Consider the following 21,953-nt stretch of genomic DNA (forward strand, 5'->3'; position numbering starts at 1 on the left):
ACAACGAGTTTAGCAGACGGGCGGAAAACAAAGCCGTGTGTTGTGCTGGCAGTGCCGGCCGGCTGCAGCCTGCTGGCAGCCCCCGAGGTGCCGCGGCCCCGCGCGAAGGCAGCCCGGGGAACCCGAGTGGGAGGGGACGGCGGGGCAGGCCTGGCCGATGGCAGCAGCTATGCCGCGGAGGCACGCGTGGGCCCTGAAACTTTCCTTCTCCCGGGCCCCGGCACTTGGAGCAAGGTGCAGGACCCCCCCAAATATCCGCAGCAGGGACCGGCCGCTCCCCGCCTCTCTGGAACGGCCGCCCGGCCCTGGGGCTGCCGTTCACCCCGGAGAAAAAAAAAAAAAAAAAAAAAAAAAAAAAAAAAAAAAAAAACAAAAAAAAAACACACTTTTAAGCGATTTCTGCGTGGAATAGAGTATCAGGGGGAACGGCGAGAGAAGTGCTGGTATCGTGGCTATAGCTGGTCTTGTCCTCCCTTCTCCTCGCCACGGTTCCCAGTACATCGGCGCTGGGGATGTGTTTGGGTGGAAAGACCTTGCGTGGGCGAGGGCGAAAGTGGACGGCGCTGGCCGAGCGGAACGTGGGGTTTCTTATTTCGGAGCCCACCTAATTACCGCCCGGCAGCCCCAGCGTTAGCAGGGCTCTCTGTACGCGCCGAGAGCCAGGATCACAAGTGACTGTCACTCAGAATTAACAGTCACCGCATTTATTAAGCACAATTAAAAATCCCACAAACTTTGCCACTCGCTGCTGCAGGCAAGTGGCAGACCGCCTGCCCGCCGCGCCCCGCGCCGCTCGCTCCCGGGGCCGCCGGCCAGCCCCGCCGGGGGCACTGCCGGCCGCTCGCCACCGGCGGGGGCGGGGGGGGAAGCCGCTATCGCGGGGCGGAGCCGTCGCAACTCCGGCAACTCGGCGGGGCCCCCCGCGGCGGCCCCCGGCCCAGGCCGCCCCCCGCCCCGCCGCGCACCCTTCCGCCCGCCCGCGGCGGCGGGGCCGGGGGCCGGGGCGGCGGCGGGGCCGTGCGGGGCGCGGCGGGCCGGCCGGCAGCCAATGGGGCGCGGCCGGGTTCGCGAGGTGAAAGTTCAGCGCCGGGGCAGAGGCTCGCGGGGCCGCGGTGCTGCCGATGGGTGGCCGTAAAATATATTTATTTGCTAGTCGCGGCTCTTTTGTCTCTTTGCCCCTTGTCCCCCCTCCTCGCCCCGTCGCTGCCCCGGGTTACCGCGGCGCTACCCGCTGCCGCGGAGGGCCACGAGCGCAACGGTTGCGGGGGATACTTGCGGCGCACCCCCGGAGCCGTGGGACAGAATTCCCGCGGGCAGCCGCCCTCCACGGCTCCGCGGCCCACGCGCCAGCGGGGCGGGAGGGGAACCGCGCGGGACCCGCCGCCACGCGCCCCGCCGGCCCGCAAACGAAATCCGGCCCCGCAGGCTCCGGCCGCCCATGGGCTCCGCGGGCAGGGGCGCGGAGCCTCGCGGGGCGCAAGCTGCGCGGTCCGAAGACCGCCGACCCCTCGTCTCCTCGGGTGGGAAGCGCGCCCCGGGGGAGAGGCAGCTGTCCCTCAGGAGCCGTCTGCGGTAGCGGACAAATCCTGGTACCGGCGGAAGGCAGCGTGCAGCGCACTGCTTGTGGGGTTAGCCCGCGGCATCGAACCGGCGGGACGGCGCGGCCCGGCCGCGGGCACCGCCAATTTCGTTGGGCGCCGGGCGACCGCGGCATCCCCCGCCGGCGGGACGGGAGCGGCGGCGCGCGGCGACCCGCGGCTCCGGCCCGGCCCTGCCCTGCCCTGCCGCGGGCCGCCGCCGTCGGGCCGGCCGCCGTCCGCTCTCGGGAGTGCCCGCAGCGCTCCCAGCCTTCCCTCCGGGCTGCGCTTTGTTCCACGAACCCCTCATCGTGTTCAGTGTGGCCTCGCAGGCAGACTCTCTGTCTGGTGGGCACAATGTGCCGGGAACAACGCGGCGCTTGGCCGCTAATATTGCTCGGCGCGACTTGGCAGTTCCACCCAAAATTAAAGCTAAACAAACACGCACTTATCCCAATTTTATTTTTTTTTTCAAGGACAACTACGGTATAAAATGTGACTTGGCTTTCTAATGAAAAACGCTGGTGCGTTTTATTTGTTCCTGTTTACGGTTCAAGATTTCATCTGCACAATTGTATTTCTCGCTTGAAATAAACCGCTTTGAAACCATTTTCCTTTAATTAATTTAATGTAATTTCTCTGTGCTGCTGGCAGTGTTAGGTGTCAATAAGATTGCTATTTTCTATTAGGATTGTTTAGAATGCGAATAAGAACACAACAGACTCCTCTTCGAACTAGGTGCACTCCCTTTCCTCCCTGCGTGCTGCTCCGAGACACTTGGCAAAGAGCAGAAAATGCTGGTTTTAACCGAAGTCAAGTCGAGGAGAATCTGTGTTACAACATCAAAGAAAAGGAGACGTTACAAAATTGGTGGAGTTACACCACCATCTGTCGTTAAGCTTCGGGACTACAAAAGTTCAGACGTATAATAAATCTTAATGAGAGATGGCAAGTTTCTTTTTTTTCTCTTTCACCTCGAACTCCTGCCGCCCTGGCAGAGTGGGCTTCCCGGCTTTGCAGAGTTCGGAGTGACAAGCAGCAGACTGCCGATGGCCTTCACAGACGAGTCCGTTCACTGCGCCCTGCCAGGCCAAAGGGTTTCTTCTGGCACCTGATGTCCCCAAGAAGTTGCTCATCAAAACACACAGCCACCAGCCTTTCACAGTACTTTTTGGTCTCGGGAGGTTCCATTCACAAAAAAGAAGTCTAATTATTAAAAAAAAAAAAAAAAAAAAAGAACCTACTAGACTAAACCACCCTCACACACTCAACCCCCCTTATAAAAGATAATAAATATAATAATAAAAAAACCCCAGATCTTTTATGTTACAGTTGAGGATTCAATTTAGCCCATTTTGTATGCCTGTTCTGCAGTGCTGCATTCTGAAAAGGAGCATACAGAAAACAGAACTTGGAATAATATCTGTGAAGAAGCTGTGATTGTCTAATACAATCTCTGATTACTTTTAAAACGTTGACTGCTAAAAACAAATCCTTAAACATAAAATGATTTTATATTCCCCAATGTAAACATGGTACCTTCTTGTCAGATCTCCCCATGAGACTTTAGCCCTTTCTAGATTTTTCGATTAAATGGCTTGCAAATGCCCATTTGTATAGTTACTGAAAAATCATAAAAAGGAGGAGTGTTTTCTTTGGGATTTTCTGAATGTTGGTGTTCTCAGAGGCCGATTGGTTCTCATGCAAGCAGGGATCTTCACTGAACTCAACCACAAAAATCATCAATTTATAATTTTTTTATCATGGTTCCTACTTTTGGACAGGTGTGGTTTAGTCAGTATTGATCCAAATGTGTTGCTGGATGGAATGCTTACCATTAAAGGTCAACTTTCAGGCTGTTTCTGTTTCACTGTGGAAATACACAGAACTTTGACCGTGGAAATACACAGAACGTCTGTGGAAATACACAGAACGTCTTCAGGTTGACATTTCACAAGTGCTCACAAACCTTACAAACTTGTAATTAGCACTGGGCAACTCCTAATATAAATCCTGTTTCTGATCTTTTTCCTAGGCCTAGAGAAGCCCCATTCCCTATATCCTACCAGTAGTTGTTGACACTAAGAAGGAAATTCTCACTTTTAGTTAGTGGACATGTCAAAAACGAGAAACTTGTTTCCTCTGAAGCTCTATGTCCACTTTCCAGCCTATCTCATAAAATGCAGAATTATGCTGCAGGCAATAAACAATTTCAACTTTCCTTTGTCTATTGTGTTCATTTCATGTTACTAAAAAAAAAAAAATTATGTCTTCTCTATAGTCAACTAAGTTCTTTGCATCAACATTAAAAGCTAAGGTTTGTATTGGTGAAACAGGTTCTTAACATTCATCTGATGGAAATAAATTTTGTGACACTTTGTCAGCTTTGAGAAATAAATAGGCCATTACAACCAATTGCTGATTTAGGAACATTTGGTAAAAGACTTGTGTCCAAGAATTTGCTGACAATTTCAGTGTTTGCACTGCCTACAGTTCTATATACCTGTAATAAATAATAATTTCATTTTTAAGTAATTGAATATACATTACAACACCAGAAAAAAATTAAAATAACAAGTAATTGAGAGTTGCCAGGGGAAAGAAAAAGAAAAATAAAGTATGGCTTTCAAAGTTGTCTTGTTCGAGTTGGAACAGATGCTGCCCTGAGCAGCACTGACCAAAATGAGGGATTGCACTTTGTCAGTTCCATTTCTTTAATAGAGTAACAAAAAAAAAAAAAAAAAAAAAAAAAACCTCCCCCCCCAAAAAAACCCAGTCAAAAACACAAACAAAAAACCCCAACCAAACAAAAAAAGCTTAATTTTTTTTGTGCAAATCTTGAAACTCAATTTTTGACATTATATTTGATTGTATATAAGGATGACCTATACATCTTTCTGGTTTCTTTTCTTGTTTTGTGCCAAGCAGGCCGTGCTGACTTTTTGGGTCCTGGTCCCCCACCATTAGTTGTATACATGAAAGTCTTATTTAGCCAAAGGTGAGGAAAGTTTTAAGACTGCTAAATCTTTTGGTGAGTTTCCAAAGTATAACCCAGGGAGCAGTATCACAAACACACATAAACAAGTAGCTGTGTGAGTCTCATGAACAGCTCATAACTTCTGAAGAGTTTGGCATGTGACCTGTAAGGTGGTACTAAAATTTAGGTGTGTAAATCTAAGACTGTAACCTTTCAAATTCTTGTTTAGCTTCCAGGAGTTAACATTGATATGGTGCCAATAAAATAGCTTAGGCTCAAAAGGCACTATTTCTGAAAATACTCAAAATAATAGCTGTCACATTCAGGATGAAGAGTTTGGTGAGTTTCCTCAACCTTACCAACCTAATAAAACTGAGCATCTTCTGTGCAGCTGAGGATTAAATTGTAACTAGATAGAATGCCCAGTCAGTCCTTAGAGCAGCCACTGACCCAAGGCTCCTGTCTCCTGGGTAAACATCCCACCTGCTGCGCTGCACACCCGCTCTTCTCCTGCTGCTCCCACTTGTCTTTGACCCCTGTTCTGCAAAGGGACACTACAGCCCTACTCCAAAGCAACCAAAACCAAGTGCTTAGGTCATGGTCCTGGAAGGTGATTAATGGCTTAGGTCCAAGGGAGTAGAATAGCATCATAATTTAGCTATTATAGATATACATATATATACACAAAAACTTTGCAACAATTCCCCTTTGTTGTCAGTTTCAAACCTTCTGTGAGAACATGTGTCTTTTATGAAATAGACCATATGAACACTTGTCTCCAAAAGAGGATTCAGGGCTCTGAATAGCAAAATAGCAAGGTATGGCAACCTTGAGAAGGGCAGCACTTAAAGCAGCGTTGTCTCTTCAGCCTTTTCTGCAACTGCTTTCAGCATCTCAGAGCAGTCGCACTGAATTTCACTCTAAAGTTCCCAACTTCCTCAGCCTGATACAGATGCTGTTTTCAAGGTTGTGGAGTATATGGGATTGCACATATGGGCCAGATAAGCCAAAAAGCAAGTTTAACTACAAAAATGCAGTCCTGACTGTAAAACAATGAGTCTCCACAAGTACCACCCAGGTCAGAAGTCCAGCCTTTCTATCTTGTGCTCATTTATTTGCATTTTTCGGTGGGGGACAGAGTATTTGTCAGTATTTAGTATTAAGGGACAGAGCTGTCTTTTTAAAAACCATTTCTATGTTATACATAAAAGTTATCATGTATTAAGTAGTCATCTTTCCACCCACAAGCACTTTTATAGAACTCATGGGTTTGGGAAGTAAATTGAAAGCAGACTGTGGATGTTAATATGGTTAGATACAGGAGTTTTACACTAGTCAAACACGGAATAAACAAGCTCATTTTTTAAGTTTAATTAAGAGGACTTCAGGGACACAACCTCAGGACACATATTTTGAAGGCAATAGAGATACTGCCTTGTAGATGTGAATTACAGAGTTAAGTGGTTCAGGAGCAGCAAAGTAACTTTATTTTCCAAATTTGTATAAACCTATACTCAAATAAATACTTGTTTCCTTACCATTCCATTTTTCACTTTCCTTTACCAGAAAAAAACTGCTTTTTTATTGCTACAGGTACCCAACCAACACAGCTAGGATGAGAATCAGAGAAATTTAGGATAAGGTACCATCTAAAAAAGTGGATATTATAGTGCTGCACTTTAGATTGTCAGTTATTTTACTCATTGTGTAAGAAACAAAGCAGCAGGCAAAGACAAGTGACTCAGAAAAACAGTACTTTTTAGAACAAATTATTGGCAAGGAGAAGTACAAGAAGTTTAACCATTTCCTAACTAGTTGTTAAAAAGGAACAGAAAAAGAGTTTTAAATGACACTATTTTTATTTGCACAGTCTAAATTTTTGGTGGTAGACATCTTTTCACAATAAAAAACTTCAAATATTCTCAAATCCTTCTAGTAATTCACTGTTACTGACAGTGGTTGAACTGACTGTGCTAGCTCCTGTGGTCCATATTCCTGCACGAGGCTCCAGCTGAAGCTCAATCTAGTGTTTGGAAAGTTTGTTGAGGCAGCTGCTTGAACCATATGCACCTTCCTACCTCAATCCAACCATTCAGTAATTTTGTGTGCCTTTGCTGGAGTGCTTTGTCCCAGAAGTCTGGCAGTGAGCATCTTAGCTGTAGGAGAGAGGTCAACATTTTCTCATCAAAGGAATGATTCTTCCATCCATGAGTGTCATTTATGTGTCAGACTCAGAAGTCACCACCTTAGAAATGAAGTCAGCACCTATTCAAGAAACAAGATTATCAAAGGGTACAGCTGAATGTTGAATATTTGGTCTTGAAAAGAGCTTAAATGGATGATGACTCCTTAAAAATCTCTTGTAGCTACACATACAAAATTCTGGCATTCTCTTTTATTGAAAATCTACCACTCCAGCACTACACTGCACTGCATGGATGCCCAGAAAACCTTTATTTTGGACCTGCTCCAAATCCATGCAGAAGAAAGGAAAAGCAGTAAGTGCCCATTTGAAGAATTACCTGTGCAGCAGATATGTCTGCATACTTCTTACAGTAATTTATTGAATTTAATATAACAGGTGAACTGGTGCTACTTGCTGTAATAAAGGTTTAAGAGGGATTATTCTAGGAGATAACTGCTAGTTTATTCATGGATTTTAATGGCAGCTGGTTTGGGCCTAATACAAGTATTACCTGAAAACTTGCCCAATGCAAGCTTTACTTAAAATCTACAGAAAGATTGCTGGTTTGGCCATGACTATCACAAGCTAACTGCAAAGCAGTTGGAGACAAAGAATTAAAATACAAAAGTACTCAATAAATAGTAACAATAAATCACTAAGGTATGCTTCTTATATTCTTTATATTGAAATGAAATAAAATTCATGTTCTGGTAGTCTCTGTATCACAGATTATTTAAAATGTGCAATGTTATATTAAAGTTTACATTAAAGAAACGGGAAAATAGATTGGCATTTCAAAAATTATACAAATAGAACTTCTGTTTTTCAAAATTAAGCTTTGACTTTTTTGGGCAGGCATGTTTGAAAGGACTTCAAATACTGTGGAGAAGCTTTAAAATAGTTAACTGTCAAAGCAACCCGGAACACCTTTTGCACTGTCCTTTGCTAATAACTCTCTCTACCCACACTGATACCAATGAATATGTAAGCAACTATCCTATGACACATCAGTAGTGAATTAACCCTCATACCAGAACAGAAACATTCATCCTGAATAATATTCAGGTACTGATAGCAAAATAAAAGACCAAATTCTGTACTGTACATCAGTGTCAGGAACCTAACTGCTGAACACATGAAATTGATATTCTTCATTTATTAAATGACTTTGTCTTAGTTGTCCAAAAAGCTGATGGGAATGTTTATATGATTGAATTTTCAAAATGAATGTTTTAATCTCCTTAGAAAAAATGTAGAGCAGGTAAGCAGAAGTAAGAACGTAACAGAAGGCAGTTCCTTAGCAATCTATTTTATGAATTATGTGGTATCTTTATATTTCTTAAATTGTTTGATGAGACAGGAGATTTATGTTGATGCTTTGAATCCCTGTAATGCCTTTGAATTGAGTATAGGGAATGAGACAAACTTCAAAACTGAAGACTTAGTTTGGCTAAGTGCTATAACCACCAAGTAGAAGAATGACATCTTTATTTACAAGTTGGGACAAATTGCAAACAAACACTAAAATATGAATGTCCTAGCGGAGTAACAGGGGCTGTCCACTGCAGAATATCAAATCATACTGTTTGGCAGCACTTTTAAATATCTATCTGTAGCAATGGAGGGAGAATGATTGTTTTAAACTAGGAAGATCAACATAAACATAACAAAATAGCACTCACCACTGCCCTTTCTGAAAAATGCAATAGAATTTAAAGGGAAATTTATTCTTACCAGAAATAATTTTTTAACTTAGACAGTTTTATCCACTGTAAGATAGAGTTAGGGGACAGCACCATATATGGAAAATGTGATCACATAATTAAAAATATAAAGCAGAATGATTTGATCACAGTACATGATGAATAAACAGCTTTCAATTTTACAGTAATAGAAGAAGACAATAAACAGCAGCTACGAAAGCTAGAGATTTTTAAATAAATAGACATAGATAACTGATATTCAAGAGACTTGAGTTGGATGAGGTTTTGCTTTAACACAAATATAGATTTCCAATAAATCTAAGAAAACAAATGAAGTTCTAAAAGAATGGAAGAATGCAAAATCTCTAACTGTATTTCTAAGTGGTAAACAGGACAGCATAGACAGGCTTGTCAATCTGGTATCAGTACCAAACAATGAATGAAATACAGGGTTAAGTGATACATGCAGAAAAGGAATGCAAAACATGGAGAGGATATTTGCTGGAAGGGAATGGGTGCGAGACAAAAAACCTGTGTTGGAAAAGACCCAGCACTTTTAAAAGCACAGAGGGATCAGGATAGATAATCAACAAAACAAAGCTCCTTCTCAGGCATCAGTGCTAGCTGTGATCACAAGGAATGTGTCTGCAGTTGTAGAGAGATGGTTAAAACTTAGAAAAGGCTAATGGAAGGGTAATAAGAATTCAAATAAATTTAATAAACCTATATTTCAATATCTGCATTATGTTTTGATAATAGTGGGGTCTTCACTGTACCAGACAACCTGTAAGATATTCCTAAGGATGACAAATGTGGTGAGACAAATCCAGACTAAAGCCCAGAGGAACAATTTTAACTGCAAGATTATTCTGGACAGTGAGAATATTCTGGAATTATTTCTTACATGCTGTCAGAGGTTTCCCATCATAATAGATTTTTAAAGAAAGTGTGGATATTTTCCTAGGAATATACTAATATAAAATGAAAAAAATCATTCATAAAAAATGCATAGCTTAGGTGGTGCAGGTGTTAAGGCTCCGTGATCACAAAAGCCAGGTCTGACTTTCCAGTCTATGAGCAGTGTTGAGTTAAAATTGTCACCACGAGGTACCTATCACCCCATGAAGACAAATGGGACCACACATAATATTCCTTATGGCTGCTCTTTAAGGCAGTTTAAAAATTCAGGAACGCTGTTGTATTTCATTTCATGAAGGAAGATAAAGTGCATTGTTGTTGTTATTATTATGAATATTTAAGGTATCTAAGTCTATAGCAGTTAACACTTGCAAGCTGAGAACTCTGTTGTACTACACACTGCAATAAGTCTATTTCAGTTAGTTTCCAATGGATCATATAACACAATAAAACAACAGTAATCTGCAGCCAGGGAAAAGATGTAGTCATAGCTGTTGAAGGTACACATCCTAGTACTTGGAAACTCTTCTCCAATAATTCATGCGGCATGTGTCGCTTTACTACAGCGTGGAAAAATTCTAGGTTCAAAGCTTAGCTGGATTCTGTTTTATAATTATTCTCTATCTTTTAATAATGTGCTAAAGTGAGTGGGAAAACACAAATATGAAATTACTGACAGCACATTTGCAAGTATTTAGCGGTTTGTTTTGTTAAACTATTGTTTAAAATTTGTTTGAAAGTCCACAAAATATCTGTGTAGAAGTAGTAATGTTGTTTTTGTATTTGACCTCTCTGTAATATTGCACATGAGAAGAAAATTTAGCAATGAAATAAAGGATCTAACCTCTCTGGTAAAACAACAAAGGGATGTTCCTCACAGACTAAGATTACAGGTATTAAAGAAATTTGCAATTATCTCATCACCCCACCCCTCATTCCCCATTCCGTTATCAATTTAAAGTGAAGACTTGAGGGCTGAGTGCAAAAAAGCTTCATTTGAACTAGCCTGAGCAACTTCTGTGTTCATCATTTAGTTAATTGCTTTTCACTGTCTTGTCCAAGGAAGACTTTGCAAGGCATAGCTGCATGGGCTATGACGTAATGAGTTCTTATTAGTTAAACAAGACCAGACCTCAAGCTTAAGCAAAATAAATTCAGATAAAGTCTCTGCCCTTTGACCCAGCTATTTTGCAGTCTTTGAACAGTAAAGAACCTTCGAATCTGGTCACAGATGCCAGTGTGAAAATTCCCCTGGCTGAAGGGAGACTGTAAAGCAGTGTAAAACCAGAGGAGCTGGTTCCCACTCTTTCTGCCTTGTCCTGAAAAGCTTCTTAAGGGAGAAAAAAAGCTGAGAAATTCAAAGGGAAGATGAACTGTATCTTTATTGTGGTGATTTCTGGCCAGAATATGGTCCCGTAAGAGCCAAAACCAGCATCATAAATTACAATCATATAGAGCTAACAAACTTACTTTATATTGTAACTTCAGCTGAGGAGCAAAACAAGACAGGATAGAGCAGTCTATGAAAGAAGAAACTATAATTAGTTCTGAAATACTATCCAGTATTTCCTCTCAGCACATTTTTGAAGAGGAACAAATATGCCCTTCTATGAGGCTTTTTGCAAAATCTGCATTGTTTTTCCCAAAAAAAAACCCTCAGTAATAAATATATTTACATATATATACAATATAATGTACATATGTAAACATGCCAATATACATAATAACACATATATCATAAATACATCTGAACAGCACTGAAGAAAATAAGGATTCCAAAATAGAAATAAAGCATCACATATCATGTATACAGTATTTTTAGTAAGAAGTATGATTAGCCCATCCTTCTCTGCCTGCTGAAGGTTTCTTTCTCTTCTTGTTACTTAATGCTTTATTTGAGACAACTTGGAGAGATAATGAATCAGTGATATCTCGAGATTGTGTACAGTCTTCTTACTTTAAAGATGGAACAGGATATTCCTACTCACTATACCTGTAAAACCTGTAATTTTGTACACCACTAGCTCAAATAGCATCTTTGGCTAAATACCAAATCTTACAGTTTAAAAGATTTTTTAACAGAACTATAAATTTTACATCTACTTTTCAACTAAAACTCATCATATTATTAACTACTTTAACCAAGATGTGAGAAAGGTTGTTCTAACCAATAGCTGGGATTCAGGAGGATTAATCTTTGCTCTGACACTGCTGTTTTGCAACCTTCTTTGCAGAAAAAAAAATAGTTTGAGGAGATTTAATTGGAATTTTTAGAATTGCAAAGATAATTTAAAGCTATTTAACACAGTCTTTGTATATGTTCTCATAATACATATATTATTACAGTATCAGTGATGGGTTAATGTAGAACAAAGGAAAGACAATTGATCTTCACATAGCAAGTTCTTGAACTGTGGCATTCAATACCAGGGTTATATTGACTACCTTTACTTTGAAAAGTCTTTCTTATCAACAGCAATGTGCAAATTTATAACTGGTGGAAGGAAGGTGACCACCTTCCTTACTTATCTCTGTGGTATTCAGACATTCAGACATTCAGAATTGTATCATTCTTATGGGAATAAGTTTAGAAAGAATCTTCCTCCACGGACTGAACATCAAGACCCAGGTGATTCACCAGAGCTGGGCTATCAGAGCTCATATTTGAAAACAAAACAGTGACTGGAGAAATGGTCATTACCAACATCAGGTAATCAAATCCCTTGTAAACAGCACCGAGCTTACTCTGGCAAATATATTTAACATAACTAAATATCTGAGAACTAACATTTCAGCCTGCAATTAAGAGAGTTCTGGGAACCAGCACTTCTCAAAAAGAGTTGAGGATCAGAGCTCATAGTCATCTGGGTATAATTTCCCAATGTGACATGGTGCACAAAATGTCCAATATGAGCTTAATAAATAGGTATCAGAGGAATAATGAATGAAGATAGGTGTCAAAAGTTATTATGTTACTGTTGTATTTAGCACTGATGAAATCATTACTGTAATATTTTGTCCAGAGTTGGGGTCCATGGTTCAGGAATATTGTTGAAGAAGTTCAGAGAGGAGTCACAAGCCTGACTTTGGGACTGTTAATCATGATTCAGGGTAAAAGATTCAAAGTGCTCAATCTGCTTAGTTTATCAGCTGAGAATACTAAAGATTGATTTGGACCTAACCTCTAAGCTGTTACCATGGGGAATTATACAGATTTGATTATGGACTCTTAAATCTATCAAAACCATGAAATTAGCAACACAAGGAGGTAAAATAGAAGGAAAATCTGGACAAAACCATTCTAGAAATGAAGATGCATATTTTTGCAAACTGAAATGAGCAACTTCCTATGGTGTACGGCAGATAACCTTCTCAGTAGAAATCTTTCAAAATTTTTCTAAAAGATAGTTTGTAGCTCAAATAAGAATTAATGTAGACAGCTCTATCAGCTTGCTTTTTACAATAGCACTTCTGGTGCTATTTGAAAAGACCAGGTTGAAATACTGAGCTTTGGGACCTTGCAGCCATCAAAATAGAGGCCTTGAAAAGTATTTGCACAAAATCTGTGAGTCTAAGGAAGAAAAAGAGTCTTCACTGGTAGCATATTGTTTTCAGAACAAGATTTTAAGGAGATACTACTAATTTTTAATTTTTTTTTAATGCTAATAAAAAAAAAAAAAACCCAACCTAAAACCAGAAAAATTCCAAGAAACTCCAAAGTTATAGGTATGGCACTGGAAGTTGTTTTACAAACATTAGACTAGTTTGTTAAATGTATACTACTGTATAAATTATTAATAACTCTGTAAGTAAAACATGGGACTTTCATATTACTTACCAGCAAAAACACCTCATAGACAACAATTAATGAGTCATGTCATTCAGAAATCCTGAGAATTAGTAACTTTTATTATTTGTGTTATACAGAGAACAAATCGAGGAACAAAGAGTGATAAAGGTTGAAGAGGAGTTCTGGAAAGGAAACAAAATATTTTTGAGGCTTCTTCCTGGGCTTTTTTTCTTTTTTTTTTTTTTTTTTTTTTACTAGGAAACCTGTAAAGATGCTGGCAGGTGATATTCCTGTCCATGTGCAGTATCAATCCAGGGCTGCTGTGTCCACTGCAAGAAGACACACTGATGCTGAAAGTACCATCTCTTTCCAGCAACTTACAGAAAGTAAAGTCCTGAGCATTTACTCTGTAATTTATCCTCACTGCACTCAAGTAAGAGAGAGGTAATATTGACTCTGATATCTTCTCAAAATGCCAGTTTAGGGCATTAGTTTATTCTTACTTAAACTCCTTAAATTTCTCTATTGATGACACTTTTCATAAACCTCCTTATAAAAAAAAATCTGTACAATTACAGATTTTAAACAGAAAAGTTTTTAGTATTAAATGGACTAAAGTGCAAAGCAATATAATATACTTTCAACTATATGATTTTTGTAAATATCCCTGCAGGAAATCAATTAATGGTGCATCAGTGATTTGAAAGGGGTGCAAATAAAAATAAGTTATAAAATTATATTTTTATCCCAAGTTCTTTTGTGCCTGCAAATCTAAAATACATTTTTGTGCCTTTTCTTGGAAAATTTAGGAATTGCCTTCATGTTATCAAATGTCCATTCTTATGTTATGGTTGGAAGACAAATTTAAAGATAAATTATGAAAATTATGCAACAAATTAAGCAACAATCATTTTCCTGCACTTAAAGCAGTTTTTCTTTACAAGAAAAAACCCAAGTCCCATCTGTTACTAGCATTGAACAAAATCAACATAAAATGAACCAACAGTATTTTGGCCTTTGATCTCTTGGATGCTTTATGACAGAGGTCATAAAGAATGTAATTATTATTTCATATCAAGACAGCTGAAACTAACCTCATATTCCTAAGGCAGTGAGAGCCTTCATCACAAGTCAAAATCTGCTTTTGTGGAAAAAAATAACCCTGCCAATGGAAACAAATTCCTTTTCTCTCAGTTTAATCTGGGCTTTTGAAAAGCTCTTAGTAGCTCAGAAATGGAAAATGTCATGCTGAAATTCACCAGATCACAGACATTTCCTGTTTGTTTCTGAAAGCTGTAGTTATGATTTGTATATTACACCATCACTTAGGTTCTGCTACTTTTAATTGTAGAGTTGTTCATTCCTTTTGCTCCTCTTCATCAATGGAGGTCAGCTCAAGATGGCTCTATGTTTGGCTGCTGAGGCTCAGGAAAATTTGTAAGGTCTGTAATTCTGACATTTCATTCCTGACATTGATATGAAACAGCCTACATTTGATGAGCTTCAGAAAACACAGAAGAGAAAAGTACACACTTGGATTTTCTTTTCTCCAATAGGCAGTATTGAATAAGACTGGGCTTTGGTTTTTTACCTCCTTGAACAAAAAAATTTCCAGGAATATCAGTGCTTCCTTTTTTTCTTTTAAACATTTTAAAAGTTTTTACTGTAAATTGCCCAGCAGGAATGATGGGCACATCATGATTAAAACACCTTATTTTTATGTATACAGCAGACAATCATTTGCAGCAGGCACCGTACATATATATTGTGAAAAACAGGCACACAATAGAAATTCCTTCACAAAAGAAATGTACTTTTCCAAAAGAGTGATGTACCTGAAATACCATGTAACAAAAATATAGCAGCTAGACTAAGAACGTCAGAACCAGGTCATACAGAACCATGACCAATAATTCAGCATTTTGAGTACAAGAACAAGAAAAGAAGACAATACATAAGCTTCATAATGAAAAACATAGCAGAATAAACAGAGAAGATTCTTTAACTGGCAACACTTGGAGCTGAAAGGCAGCTCAAAGGGAGATGGGCTGGGTTTTGTGCATGCCCTCTTCAGGATCAGGTAGCTCACAGAATGGTCTGTGTCTGAAAAAAGTTATGTGTAACTGCTGCCCAGGCAGATGACAGGTCCTGTTTTCAGGCAGCCCTTGCACTGTTTCCCCACCACTGAAATGAAAAACTAACAATAAACACAAATTTGAAAATCAGGAGGGGTTTGGGTTTTTTTCCTAGTAGAATGCCACTTTTACTCTGATCAGTATCTTCATGTTAGATTTAACCTCTGTTACTATCCAGTGTGGCCAAACACTTCTTTGCTGAATTCAACTTTTTGGTCTATTTATCACTATGCATTCATAGTGCAGCATGATTATTTCTCTGCTTTTTAAATTTTGGACTTAAAATAATAAAGATGACTGCTCAGATTTCTGAGTCCTTAGCCAGAATTTTATAGACAGGTATTGTATTAGATACTGCCACAATGAGCACAATCAGCTCCATGGCCTTGTGTCCAGCTGGATGATACAAACCAGACGTGGAGCTCAAGGCAGCAGGTAAACTGTGCAGTGAGCTCCCACACAGACCAGAGCCTTGAGCTAACAGGGCAGCACAGGGGTACCCAGAAGCTGAAGTGCTGTGCACTCAGGGCTACACTGAAACAACCCTTCTGTTTTCTGCAAATTCTCAATTTGTCACCACCTTGGCATTTGAAAGAGATTCTTACGATCTGAGGAAGGTTTTTATTGCCCTTTTATTCTGCATACATGCACCAAGTATAGGGACAGACCCTTCTAGTTCACAAAAATCCAGGCTACAAGGCACTAATTGTGAATCATACATCTAATAATTTGTCTAATGCATGGGCAATAAAGTCCTACACAAGTAAGCAAGCAAAGTTCAGCATTTTCATAACTGAGACAGCAAAGTTAGGAGATTGTATGAAATATTGAAAGCTTAGTTCCGCTGTTTTGGACTGATAATTGTGGCACTGGAGCTATCATCACTACTTCATGACTCAGTGTTCCTTCTTCATAATAAAGAAAGGGAAAGTTAATGTACAGTATGGCAGAGGACCAGGTATCAATCTCATGCAGACCTATGAAATTATGATTGAAATTATATAATTGGATATATATATTTCATTATATAATGAAATTATATAGTCAAGCTATGCAAATTATGACATATTACAAAGTTTCTTATAACCAGAAAGAATAAAAAAAAGACAAGAAAAAAAATCTACCATCATTATTACCAAGACAAGACAGCTCTCTTTTAAACAAAGTCCACCTTTGGCACACTAGTATAAATTAGGGTGAAAGCCCCTGAAAATATTAGACATACTATTAAAATCTGATGCAAAACACAGTAAAATATGACTTAGAGTCATGGGAGAATGTAGCAATAGCAGTTCTTTCATATATATTACGTATTCTGAGCAGGCTAACATTAATTAGTGCAACTTCTTGAGTTCCCACAAATCTTCCAAGGGGTGTTTGAAAGTTCTTTATTCTGCTCTGCAAGGTATGATAGAAAAGAAAAATGATAGTAAGAAATGTGTACACACTCTGTATTTGAGTCTGTGTAATAGTAGAGCCCAATGTGGAGTGTGTGTGATGCACGAGAAGCACATGGCTTTATGCCACATTTATGTCCTCTTGGAATTGAGGTTGACCTGAACATCAAGTTAAAATAACTTGTCCTTTATGTAACTTGCATTTGGTCTAGCTACAAGTAAAAATTAAACTAAGGGAAGCATTGCTTTCTGAACAAAATATGCTGGACTCGTCTTTATCTATCTCCTCAATAAATATTTTTTTGTTAATCTAAGTTGCAAATATCTGAGAATGTCAGATGACCTCAAGCTTCTTTAAAGAGGTAAATCCTGGGGTAGGCAGGGTCTCATGATTAGAATAATTAATCACCTGAAAGACCAATGTAAAGTCCATAGAAATCAAAAGAAATCTATTGACTTCAGTGAATTTTAGTCCAGACTCTGGAATAACTCGGGGGTATAACTCCTCTTGCACATCACTTCATCCATCTGCTCAGCAACTACAACTACCTATACATTTTGTGACAAGTGAGAGTCAGTCAAGTAACTCCCACGGCATTTTCCCCTTTCATCCTGTAAACTCCTTCATCAGTGATAAGCCTCTGTGCCCTGGCATCCATGTACCAGCTGAAGGGAGGAACCTGTTTGTAAACCAGATGCTTTGACATAGTTGGAACTTGGAAGGGAGGCAGCAGTACTTGGCAAACAAACTTGTAATAAGTGCACTTTGCTTGAAATGTTTATAATTTGTTCTTGAAAAATATGCTGAGAAGATGGGCACTAGACATCCTGCTCAACTTTGAAGTTTAAGTTTGAAGGTGGGGATCCTGAATACCTCCCAAAGAACATTTGAAAAAAGAAAAACAAGCCTGGTGCTCTATAAAGTAAAGAATGTGCTTGAGGAGAGGGGGCAGAGAATGATACTAAGTCCCACTGTCATGCTGTCTACAGAGAAATTACCAAGGTCCAGAGAAAGGCAGCTTCATTTATGAAGCAACAGGTTCATACCTCCTTCCAATCCATGTGAATACTTTCAAGCTAACAACACACTCAAAATTTAGACAAATTTGTAATCTGAAAAGGAGTCTCATTTTCTGCCTCTTGCTCTCTTAAAATTGGACATATAAAGAAGGAGTTATTTGCTTAGCTGAGATGTATGTGAGCATATGCCTGAGATGCCTACTTATGATCCACAAAGTGCAATTACCAAGGAAAGGCCAGCATCTGGAGGTCCTCCAGGACACAGTCTGATCAAGGAGGAAAAAACCATCAGGTCCTCAAAATGTGAAGACCTGAAGGTTTCTTCTCTTTGATGACACCATTGTTCTGTGGACAGAGAAGAACTGCAGGTATGGAGGGTAACCTGAACAATTTTCTGAAATCAGGCTCAGCAAACTTACTGACATTTAGAATTTGGCTAAACAAAAAGGGGAAAAGGCATGGTACTTTTATAGCTTTTATCTTTATGAACAAAGGAATTCAGCTCAATGCAGATCTCAAGCTGGCAGGGGATGCTACCATATGAGGGGGAGTTGCAGGAAGCTCAAAACCCTCGGGAATATTACATCCAGTTCATCCTCCATCCAGTTCCATCCATCCACCTCCCAGCAACTCCATTTCTTTTCCCTCTGTACCTACCTTTACTGCTTTGCACTGTTTTAACAACAGAATTCCTGCCTTTCCTGTAAGTCTACAACAATCAAGGTGAACCAGAAAGGAGACAGAGGCATGGAAGCTTGTATAGTAAAGGGCTATCCCGACAGGAGATACCTCCTCAACAAGAAAGGTGGCTGGCTGAGCAGGGATCTGTCTTTCAACATGCTGTGAAGCTCTGGAGGCAGGTGAAAGGCAGGAGCAAGGTGAGTTGGCTGAGGAGGACTTGGTGGGCAAAGCAATAAAGGAGTCCAGAGGCCTTCTCTCTCATGGTAACTGGCAGGATCTGGAGTAGGGCAAGGTTGGAAGGCTGGACTGAGGCATGTTAGCTGGACCTTGAAATGAAGTTTCATCAAGGAGAAATAGACTCTTGTACTCCAGGCACGGTCAGTGTGGCTGAAGGTTAGTGACCTAAAATCTCACAGAAAAAATAAAGAGCTATACTGCAGTGACTCAGGAATCACTGCCTTAGAGTCTAAGTCAAAAGACAGATAAGATGCAAAAGAGCAAAGGAAAAGGATACCAGGGGATTTAACAGTTGCATGAAAAGCAAAATAATAATATCACAAAAAATTTCTGTGTTAAATTAAGCATGTGGCTAGTTTCAGTAATACCTAGAGGGACTAAATGAATAAAAATAAATACACAAGACAGAAACCTAAAATAGGAAATGGAGCATAAAACTGGGAAGAATTAATACAGACTAGAAAGGGCTGAGGAAAACAAAATTGGAGAGAGAAAAGAGAAGAGCAAACACAATGTTTAAAGGAAACCAATTAGATTAATTTAAAAAAAAAGACACTTTATTGATTATTTTCTTGGTTTAAATACACAGAAACATATTTGATACTGATAATGCTTTTAAAGGCTCAACTTAGAATATATTAAAAAAGTATATTCAGCTTCTCTGGATTAGTAAGCCAGCAAGATTTGCATTTAAAATAAGTGTCCAGATCGTGCACCCTCTCAGGCAGGGTTAAACCAAACCAGAAAAAATGGCAGGGTCAGGGCCAAGGCAGCTGCCTGCACGCCTGTTATGTCTGTCATTGTTTGTTTTGTCTTTCTGGACTTGTAAGCCCTTCAGGCCTGGAGCACTCCCCATGGGGCCTGGCCAACCTCCAGTGCCTTTGGTGGGCACCGCGCAAGGCTTTGTTTGTCCAGCATTTGGCTCAGGGGAGTCAGGGCCTGGCTGAGACTTGTAAGTTTTGGATGTAATGGCAGCAAAACATCATATATATTCACTGAGATACGGCTGTGCTTGAATGCTTTTTCTGGTATTGGGACTCCATGCAGGCATGAAGTCCCATCCATGTAGAGCAAGACAGTATTGGGTTCTTTGACACCATTATGATTGGTGTGATTGCGATTTTACCCAGGACAGGTGAAAAGGCAGCTTAAAAATCTGCTTTTAAGAGCACGTATGTTTACTTTCTCTCAGTTGTGACGACAGGAGCTCTGATGGCTGTGGCACCACGGAGCAGCACGCAGAGGAGGAGGGTGTCCGGTCACTCTTTTGGTGGACACAGATGAATTGCTGTCCTGTTCCCACGTGCTAAGAACAAGTACTACAAAAGCAGAGAAGAGCTATAAAGCTGTTAGAGACCCTGCCGACACCCCGACCCGCACCCCGGCGCTGGCAAACGCTCCATTCACACGGGAAGGCGCAGGGAACGCGCCCCGTCCGCGGCACCCTTCAGACAGCTCTTCCCTACGTTCAGTGACCTGCTGACGGGTCAGGGTTAGGGTGGAGCGGGGATGCGACCCGCGACCACCGCGGTTTCAGCGCTGCTCCGGGCCCCGTTCCGCCGGGCCCTCAGCGCGGGCAGCGCGGCGCTCTGGTGCCCCCGCGTGGCCGGCGGCGGAGCAGGGCGAGAGCCGCCCGGGCCCTTCCCCGCGCTCACTGCTCCGCGCCCGCTCAGCCCCGCGGGGCTGGGCCGTGCGGGGCGTGCAAGGGAACGTTCCGGGGTTCAACAGCGGTGAACAGAAGGACTCTTATTTGGTTTTGTTTCCTTTCGGTTTGGGTTTGAGTTGTTGCCGTTGTTGTGGTGGACGAACGCTGACCGCTAAGGGCGGGGGCGGCTGCGTGCGCGGTGCTCGCTGTGGGCCCCGCGCAGCCCCGGGGATGCGCCGCTCCCTGCGCAGGCACCCCGGCAGAGGCACAGTTTCGGGGCAACCCGTGGTGCCCTCAGTGCTGCAGGCCGAACTCAGCTTCTTTGTCTACTCTTGGTTTGTTTGGGGATTTTTTTCCAACTCTGTATTCTCTTTGAGAGCCATTGGGTGCTAAGTTTCTTTTAACATTGTGCCAGAGATTAGGAATTGTGTCTAAAATGTTACAAAGCTAGAGAATAAATCTCAAGGTAAATTTTTACTTCTGGAATTGGAAGAGTCTTGATGTGAATCAGGTCTGTGCCACATTATTGGGTGTTTCACCTGGAAGCCTTGGACATAAAGTGGTGTAATTTGGGCAGTTTCTCTCCATTCTGTTTATTGGAGTAAACAGTGTCTGAATAAAGTCTGTCAAAGAAACTAGGAGTAAGCACAGTGCTTGCTGGAAGAGTTATTTTATGATGCATCTGCAAAAAGAATAGCAAAATCTTCTCATAGTGCAGCCATTTACCTTTTTGGCCCGGCTTCCCCCCTTCCTTTGTGGCAATTACCATATGAGGAGCAGTATCAACCTCCTTTCCACAGTTAGAGCATGCAGAAAATCCTGTGGACAGCTGCTTAAAGGACCAGAGGGCCCAAAATAGTCATCATTGCAGACTCTATTCTTGGATCTTTAGAGTTGAAACTTAAAGTCTGAGTTCCTACTGCTGGAAGAGTCTTGATGTGAATCAGGTCTGTGCCAACTTATTGGGTGTTTCATCTGGAAGCCTTGGACATAAAGTGGTGTAATTTGGGCAGTTTCTCTCCATTCTGTTTATTAGAGTAAACAGTGTCTGAATAAAGTGTATTTCAAGTGTTACTCCCTGTGTGCAAATATGTATAATATTAAGTGTAATTCAAGGTTGCCTTTACTGGGATTTTTTTAGGCTTTTTTTTTTTTTAATTGTAATTTTTCTACTTCTAAGGTGTACTTTATGGCTATGCTCTAAATTTATGCTCGGAATTTAAGAAACCACACTGCAATGCTAGAACTAACAGTACAAAGTACTGCTTGAGCATTTGAGCAATGCTCTCAGACACTTGGTGTGGTTCTTGGGATGCTCTGCACGAGGGCAGGAGTTGGACTTGATCCTGATGTATCTCTTCCAACTCAGCATGTTCTATGATTCTATGAAAATAAAACTTCTGTGAGTTCAGCGATAAATTTCCTCTGTGCCCAGGAAATTTGGATCCCATTGAAGGCAATGGCAGAAATTCTAGTCTTTTCAAGAGTGCAAGAAATTCCTGCTATCCTGTGCTTATACAAAATTGCTCAGAGAGAGTGAAAAACATTGCAGAGTTTTAAAGCTGTTCTTGGAAATAAATTGTTCAGAAACCCCCAGGTATTTTGCGTGGTCCTGTGCATTATTTCAACTAATGAACCAGCTTTGGGACTGCAAAAAAAGGCTTTATATGATTGATCCTAAGGTTAAA

Source organism: Passer domesticus, chromosome 5, assembly GCF_036417665.1.
Source record: "Passer domesticus isolate bPasDom1 chromosome 5, bPasDom1.hap1, whole genome shotgun sequence".
NCBI lineage: Eukaryota > Metazoa > Chordata > Aves > Passeriformes > Passeridae > Passer > Passer domesticus.